The sequence below is a fragment of the Balaenoptera borealis genome, assembly GCF_965194805.1.
Source record: "Balaenoptera borealis genome assembly, chromosome: 9".
Classification (NCBI taxonomy): Eukaryota; Metazoa; Chordata; class Mammalia; order Artiodactyla; family Balaenopteridae; genus Balaenoptera; species Balaenoptera borealis.
In genome coordinates, this window is record NC_138873.1 from 48692071 (window position 1) to 48700448 (window position 8378).

Consider the following 8378-nt stretch of genomic DNA (forward strand, 5'->3'; position numbering starts at 1 on the left):
ATGGTGTGGTTTGGAACTGGACTCCTTTTGTTATAAGGTATGTATGGAGAAATTTGACTGGAGTCTGAGGATTAGACCCCAATGTACCAATGTTAATTTCTCAATTTTGCTGTTTGCACTGGAGTTGTAGAGGAATGTCTCTGTTTGAGCTATGTCTCTGTTTGAGTTGTAGAATGTGAGCTATGATATTCAGGGGTGATGGAGGAATCGGACTGACAACTTCCTTTCAAATATTTCAGGGGAGAAAAGATCTTTGTACTTTGCTTACAACTTTTCTGAAAATTTGAGATCGTCTCAGAATTTTAAATTTAATGAGATTGAGGAATGTTGTTTCTTTCTTTAAGAAAAAGAGGACAAAAAATTCACGTATAAAGTCTGACCAACTATGTAGAAATGTCTTGCAAAGTGGTAAGAGTTCCCATATTAAGCACTTATAATGGGTCAGTCAGATGTTAAACTAAACAGTTTGTGTATCTTATCTCATTTAAATTTCACACCAATCTTACAAAGTGGGTACTACTAGTATCATTTTACAGATGAAGAATCTGAGGTTCAGAGAGGCTGAGTAACTTGCCCAGGCTCTTAACTAACCTACTGTACTGCTCAAAAAAAAAAAGATTGGAAAAAAATTTCCAAGATGATTGGAGAATATTAATAGCAGTAGTCTCAGCGCAGTGGGACTACAAATAACTTTTGGTTTTTCCTTTTGTAGTTTTCAGTATTTTCCAAAATATCTACAATGGCATGTTGCTTTTGTAATTAGGAAAAAAGAGAAAGTTGTCATTTACAAAATAATCATTGTGGACCGATGTTATAAAAATATGTTGATTATTCAAAACCATGCTGAACAACCCAAACTATTAGTAGTGATGCTATCTCTTAGTAGTGATATTATTGATGACTTTCATTTTTAATTTTTTGCTTCTCTGTAATTTACTGTTTCTATAATTAATTCTTTCATTCAACAAATACTTACTGAGCATCTGCTATGATTTATTTTTATAAGAAGAAAGAATTTTTAAAGAAAAAAATGTACTATATAAGTCCAAAGTTGTAAATTTTATTCAAAAGAGCAGTGAGGAACAATATGTATGCTTGGAAAAAGACAGGGCACCAAGATGTTACTAGCAGTTATGTTTCAGTGGTGAGTTAGTGGAAAGTTTATCTTTTCTTAATACTTTTCTATGCTCTCCCAGTTTTCAACAATATGTATTACTTCCACATTCTATTCATGGCTGTGTCTCCAGTGCTTAGAAGAGGAAATGGCACATGGTAGGAGTTCAAGAAGATGTTTTGAATGAACGAATGCTTTTGATTACAAATACCAAAAATATACAGTTTTTAAAAACAGCAATAAGGAGTTCCCCAGTGGCCTGGTGGTTAGGATTCTGGGCTTTCAGTGCAGTGGGCCGGGTTCAATCCCTGATGGGGGAACTGAGAACCCGCAAGCTGCGCAGTGCGGCCAAGGAAAAAAAACAACAAAATAGCAATGACCTTTACTTATTCATTCCATTACGGTAGTTGGCAAACTGTGCATTCAACCTGTGCTCTCCTAAGCTGGAGAAGACATAAGAGAAGGCCCAGGTGTAGTAGGGAGCTCTAGTGGCCATTTGATGGGTGGTGGCGAATGGGGAGAACCATGTGATGGGAAGACAGGGTGAGGAGAAAGAGGGGAAACTATTCAGAAGAACACCATAATGTTATTTTATTGTATTTATTAAGATTTCTATTCAACCTATTTTTAGGAGAATTGGTGACACATCACTATACCAGCATATATTGAGGACAGATCTTGTGTTGTATAGTTGAGTTTCTTGGCAGTGATACCTGAGGTTCACAGAGGAGTGGAGAAGTGGGATGAGGTTGGGATGACTCAGTCATAAGCTTCTGTTTTGCTTGTAATTATGAAGCTCATTTTTCTGGTTTTATAAAGTAACATGGATCAAAACCCTAAGAGAGAATGGATATTAGGCCAGTGTGGGAGAGATGTCCCTTAGATGGTCCATGAAAGGACCACCCTTCAACCACCCAGCAACCATCTCTCCACTTGGCTCTTCAACTCTCAACTCATTTTGGAGGGAGGTTATGTGCTATATGATTTTGCCAAATTTGAAGATTCTCAAAAGTCACATGAAGTAGTCCTTATGTGTATCCAGGGATTACTAGAAGAAACAAACCTTTCTGGTCATCCTTGAATCCTTTCTTTCTCTTACAGCAATACATTGGTAAATTCTGTTTGTTCTACCTTCAAACTCTCTCCAGAGTCTGACTACTACCCACTCTCTTATCTTACTTGGATTATTGCAAGAGCCTCTCAACTATTCCCTGCTTCAGCCCTTGGCCCCCTGGTATATTTTCCTCACAGCAACTACAGGATTATTTTAAAACCTAACTCAGATCATGTCTTCACCCAAAAATCTGCAATGGCCATAGGCCTTATAATGAGGTGCCCACTTGGGTCCCACAACTCTCTCTTATGTCTCTGACCTACTTTTCTACAGCTCTCCCCTTGCTCGCTCCCCTCTAGCCATCTTGACTTCCTTGCTGTTCCTCAAACATGCCAGGCACACTATGCCCTTGCTGTAACCTCTGTAGGATGCTGTCCCCACCCCATCCAAATGGCCCTCTCTCTCTCCCTTGGGATCTCTCCTCAAATGTCACCATATCAGAGAGACCTTTCCTGACCATCTCTGTGAGTGGAAACCACCTCCCCAGACACCATCTCCTTTACCTTGCTTTTTTTCTTCATAGCAATCATCATCATTGGGACAGTTCTGCCCACCAAGTGTGCCTGATTTTCCTAAACATATGATATGATTGCACTTCCTCACCTTTTGAAGTTGGGTGCAGCCACCTGACTTACTTTGTCCAGTGCCACGTGAGGAGAAGGGTCGTGTGTCACTTTCGGGCATAAGCCAGTGCGCAGTTCACCACTCTATCTTCTCCCTCTCCCACAGAGACTGGCCATGCTCCAGATGGGGATTCTCCGGGCAGCCTGGGTCCCAGAGTGTAGCTGCACAGAGCTGAGCCCCCAGCTGACCTGCAATGAACAGCCAGTGTAAGTCAGAGATAAACTTGGTTGTTTTAAGCCACTGAGATTGGGTTGTTTATTACCACAAAATAACTAGCCTATCCTGACTGACACACTCTGACATATTCCATATTTGTTTGCTGTCTCCCCCTTCCCCCGTCTAGGATGCAATCTTTTTGATGGTAGGGCTCTATTCACTGTTATATCTCCAATGCCTGGAACAGTGCCTGGCACGTGGCAGGTATTCAATAAATATCTGTTGGCTGACGGACTGAATGATAAATTGATCACCCCAACTGAAACAGGAAGATTTAACAATGGCAGGTGTTACTATTCCTGGATGCATCTACAAAAGCATTCCTTCGATCTTATCTGAATGGGAACAAAATGGTTCCCGATTCAAGATTAGAAGTGTGGCCGCTCATCTCACCAGACACAGTCTGAAAGCACAAATCACCTATGGGTACATAACATAGCGAGTTGTGAAAGCACATAAAGTAGTTAAAGTTACAACACAAATAGAGATCTGGCATACTGCTGAGGGGACTCAGCGACAACCATAAATAAAAAGCATTAGCGACATTTGTGTCGATGCTGACTGCTGATGTGGTTTCCTTTCCCCTGTGTGGACATTAGCATTTATAATGAACCGAGCTTCAGAGGCCTGGGATTTTATCTGCCGTTATCACAAATTGGTGTGGGAGCCCCTCTCAGGACTTTTGCAAAAGCCATGTGTGCTTTTCTGAGCTGCTTTCTTTTCATGGGCTTCCTCCTGGTATGCCTGAATTTGGATGGGGATAATGCATTTCCTGTATCATGTGGCACCGTACAAGGAAACGCATTGTATCCCCTCAGAGGAAGAGTACATCTGTAAGTAGTTTTTAAGAGTGTACTGAGGATCTTGTTAGGGTGGCTTATTCTCCCAGTTCCATTTGGTTGATGAAGTGGATCACGTGACAGATGTGCATAATAAACTGCTTCAGTTGCTGCCAGTGGGAAGCTCAACCTATAAAATGCGGAATCTCACGGACTCATTGAGGGCCGAGCGGGCTGATCACTGAAGAGAGAAGTCTGCCTCATTCTGAACTGTCATTTCTCACTGCCTCATACAATGCACCAGTGTTACTAGGCTTTGCTTTTACTTCCTCCCAAAGTAACTGCCTTTCCACTTTATCCCTAATTCAAACTGGAAAAGCAGTTGTTTCTGTATATGATTCCCCAGAGAGCAAACATTATTAAGATGTGCAAGTAATCATCCATTAAATATACTTGCGAGGAGTCTTCATGTTTTGTCATTTAAAAAGGAAATGTATGTACATCAGAGAGTAGGATTGCGGGAGTTTTTTTTTTTTTTTTTTTTTTGCCTCTTCCCCATCTCTTTTCCCCTCATCCTTTTCTATATTTTCTTCCTCTGTTCCATTAGCTTATTTTTTCTCTTTATATTCACTGGTAATTCCCTAATGACTACAGTCATAAGGGATGTAACTTGTCTCCCATTTCCATGGGTGGTACAGACAGTGACATCCAAGCCAAAAACCACAGGTGACCAACCTATTCCAGGAGTGGTCTAACTTGCAGCTCATTCTAGATGCTCCTGGGTCACTAAGGAACAGTGACTGGAGAAATAAAAAGCAATAATGCAAATTTTAGCCCTAGATATGATCATAGGGAGAATGATGAAAAAGGCTGTAAGTCCATTTGATTCACTTCCACCTCGGAGCATCCACATGTCCTCAGCACCACACTGGGCACTATGGGGAGCCAAAGAGAAAGCGCACAGCCCTTGAAAGTCAGTGAATAAAATAGGGTGTACGATGACATATACAAATGCCATAGTAGCAGCACAGGTAATAGGGCCTTAAGGTGGTGCCAGGGGGAAGATCTCAGTGAGAACTTAAATGGTCAGGCAAGGATTTGGGCTGGAGGCAGGAACTGAGCTAGACCTTGAAGGACAAGTAGATTTTGAATGCTGTCAAAAGAGCAAAACAGTCTATTAAAGAGGTCAAGAGTGCATGACATCTTGATCAAATTCAGCTGTTAGGGACACCTCACAGCCCCAATTTCCCAGCTAATCACATGTCAGCTGCACAGGTTATCTAAAGAACATTATATATATATATATATATTCATCAGATGTTAGTATAAGGCAATTAACCACAACATGAAGTACTGAGACGTCACATCTGTAAACTTTAAATTGATTGTGAAGACAGCAGAATTGTTTTTCTTGTCTACCAGCGAGTGTCATGGATTAAAAGTGCTGCTGAATTTAAGGAAATTATATTTTAAAATGTAATCTGGGAAATGAGAGCTTAATCTTCTAGCAGCAAAACAGCTTATGAAACTTCTTTTGGAGACTTTTCAAAATGTGAGATTTGGCTTTAGTGAGTTTAGGGAATTTTCCTTTGGCGACAGAAAGCTGGCCCTGGGACACTATAGAAAGCCCCCGGCACCTTAGCTACCTCCTTCTGACTCTGATTTCTGGCAAGAGCCAGAAAATCCCTGGCTCTTTTCTGCAGAGGAATGGCAGAACTTGACAGCAACTGCTGAGTTCACACAGAGATGGGGGGTGCCTCGTTCCTAGGGTCAGCTGGGGTGGGGCTGAGAAGCAGCTCAAGGCCAAGAGTTTGGCTTCCTGACCCTTACAGAAAAGTGTAGTGCTCTTTAATTTATTCCTAATCAGAATACTTTGCTGTGGTTTTCCTTTTAGAAAAGGAAAGACGTGCCCTTTTAACCATTTCCTCTCAAAAACCTTTGTTAGATTTGATTTAGTTGTTTCAATACCAAAATAGCTACCACATAAAAAGTATGACTAAAAATGTCTCCTATTCCTGTTTCACATAACTCAGTAATATGTTTCTGAGGTCTTGAGCCTGGGACTATTAGTCCTTTTGGTTGTGAGGGACTGGAAGGAAAAATTAAATAGAGTTTATGAAAAATAGAAAGAAACCCTTTTGGACCATCTTCCTTATTCTGAACGCTATGAAACCTTGAATATAGGGGTACACGCACATGGTTTGCCCGCGTGCGTGCATACACACACATACTCTGACACATCACCTATTTTACTAAAAAATATTATGATAGAAAACTTCATTATTTTTGTTTGTCCTGGTTGTAGTCCTTCAATGATGGGCACCTGAGAGGCAAATGTTTGCAGGTAGCTGAAGGTACAGCTATGTGTTCTGCCCGAAACCTAAAATTAGATTGAGTTGACAGTTCTATCTGGAGAGATTTTTCCCTCAGTGTTTTCACTCCCAAACTCTGCTACCTCCCACTTCCTGCAGAGAGTGGAATCATCGTAGATAGTACTCAAAAGTAATAACTCCTGAGAGACTCTCTCTGCAAAATCAGCATGCAAAAGGCTGTTGGCCGCAGAAACTAAGGACTCTTGGCTATAGCAATAAAATGTTAAAGTCACACAACAGTAAAAGGAAGCTGGGTTTCCTATATTTTAAATTGTCTATTGTTTCATGCTTCGCTTTAGTGAAATCCAGAGAAATGAATTAAAGAGTTCGCTTTTAGAGTCTTTATAAAAGTAACATATTTTTGTTGTTATTCCTTGAAAGATGATGAAAATTAAGTGCTGAAATTTAGAGGCCTTCTGAAAGTGACTTGGAATAATTATATTTGTTAAACGGGGCAGCCCTGATGTCATATGCTATATAAATCAACTTTCATTATTCTTTAATGATTCTTTGCAATTCTTTTTTCTAGAACTTTGCAAGCTTGACTTGTGTTCACCTTGCTGTGGAATGTTTTAAAGGGCATTTCATCTAATAACAGAGGAAAATGATAGATTATAGATGTCAAATCTTATAGTAGTGATTTAGGTAGCTAGGGTAAGATTGTAAGCAATAAAATAAAAAATTTCCAGATCAACCTCTACATTAGAAGCAAAAAAGAAATCGCTGTCTGCATAATTAAAGCGAAACATGTCAAGATGCTTGTTAATATGCTAATCTGAGGGCTTTTTTTTTTTTTTTTGGCTGCTTGGGTCTTCACTGCTGCTTGAGGGCTTTTCTTTAGTTGTGGCGAGCGGGGGCACTCTTCGTTGCAGTGCGTGGGCTTCTCATTGCAGTGGCTTCTCTTGTTGCAGAGCACCGGCTCTAGGCACATGGGCTTCAGTAGTTGCAGCACATGGGCTCAGTAGTTGTGGCGCACAGGCTTGGTTGCTCCGCGGCATGTGGGATCTTCCTGGAACAGGGATCGAACCCATGTGCCTTGCATTGGCAGGCGGATTCTTAACCACTGCACCACCAGGGAAGTCCCTGAGGGCTTTTTTTTTTTTTTTTTTAAACTTGAAATCATAAAGCAGAATACTTGGAATATTTATCAGTTTAAGCAAAGAAGTTCTGTATTTATGAATGAGTATGAAGTGATTTCATTGTAAGTGTACTCTGGAAATACAGATATCAAGAAAGAAAAAACACCCCTCAGTCTCAATCTCTTAAGCATTTGGGGTCAGGACAACGAGGTGGTTAAGTGTTGGCCTGGGTCTAAATTTTCACCACGTCCCTATCAGCTGTGTGACCTCATGCAAGTTATTACTTAACCTCTCTGGGCCTCTGTTTCCTCGGCTGTAAAATGGAGAAGATAGTGGGTCCTATCTCATAAGATAATTGTGAGGATTACAAATAAAGCATTTAAAATAGAATCTAACAGAGCAAGCACTCAATAAAAATGGTTGTATAATATCTTTCCTCTGCCCAAACTCCCTGGAGCTTTTCCTCTTACTACCAGTGAAAGCCGACATCCTTATCATGTCCTCTAAGGCCCCATACAACTGGCCTGTTTTCTTTCTGACCAGATCTCAGACTGCTTTCCCTCCATGCTCAGCTCACACGCTGGCCTCCAGGCTGCTCCTCAGACACACCAGGCACCCTCTCATCTCAGGACCCCTTGTCTTGAAAGCTGTCCCTCAGACATCCTCAAGGCTGGCTTGTCACTTCCATCAGTTCTTTACTTCAAAAGCACCTTATCAATGAGACTTTCCCTGGATCACCATCTAATATACCTCTTGATATTTTATAGTCCCCTTTTCTACCTTATTTTTCCTCTTAGCACTAACTACTTCCTAACATACTATATATCTTACTAATTTATCTTTTTTACTTTCTACATCTTCCACTAGAATAGAAATTGCAAACGGCAGGGATTTTTGTTTTAGTTGCTGTTGTATCCTCAGTGCCCAGAATGGTGTTCGTTACAATAGTAGCTGTCAATAAATATTTGAAGGCTGAATGAGTGGATGATTTTCCTTAATTTCTAAAAAATAATAATTATATCCTATACATTTACTTCCTCAATCCAAAGTTTAATGAAATGTAGTTTTTTTGTCACATAC

At 40.5% G+C, this 8378-nt stretch overlaps 1 protein-coding gene and 1 long non-coding RNA gene across 13 annotated transcripts in view; one reads left to right on the plus strand and one right to left on the minus strand.

Annotated features, from left to right (window-relative positions):
• Positions 1-8378, plus strand: part of LOC309634619 — a 52806-nt gene that overhangs the window by 6093 nt on the left and 38335 nt on the right. Inside the window, exon 1 of one of the 3 annotated variants that reach the window (XR_014248250.1) lies at positions 2978-3058. The exons of the other annotated variants lie outside the window; for them this stretch is intronic. This is a non-coding gene — a long non-coding RNA (uncharacterized lncRNA). Of the gene's footprint in view, positions 1-2977; positions 3059-8378 lie in introns of those variants that run through there. 3 annotated transcript variants of the gene reach the window in all.
• Positions 1-8378, minus strand: part of LOC309634604 (uncharacterized protein) — a 60199-nt gene that overhangs the window by 4186 nt on the left and 47635 nt on the right. For 9 of the 10 annotated variants that reach the window (XR_014248222.1, XR_014248223.1, XR_014248225.1 and 6 more), the window contains one exon: positions 2864-3040. The gene's annotated coding sequence lies outside the window, so the exon portion shown is untranslated. Of the gene's footprint in view, positions 1-2831; positions 3041-8378 lie in introns of all 10 variants that reach the window. The other variant, XR_014248224.1, reaches the window with a different exon arrangement.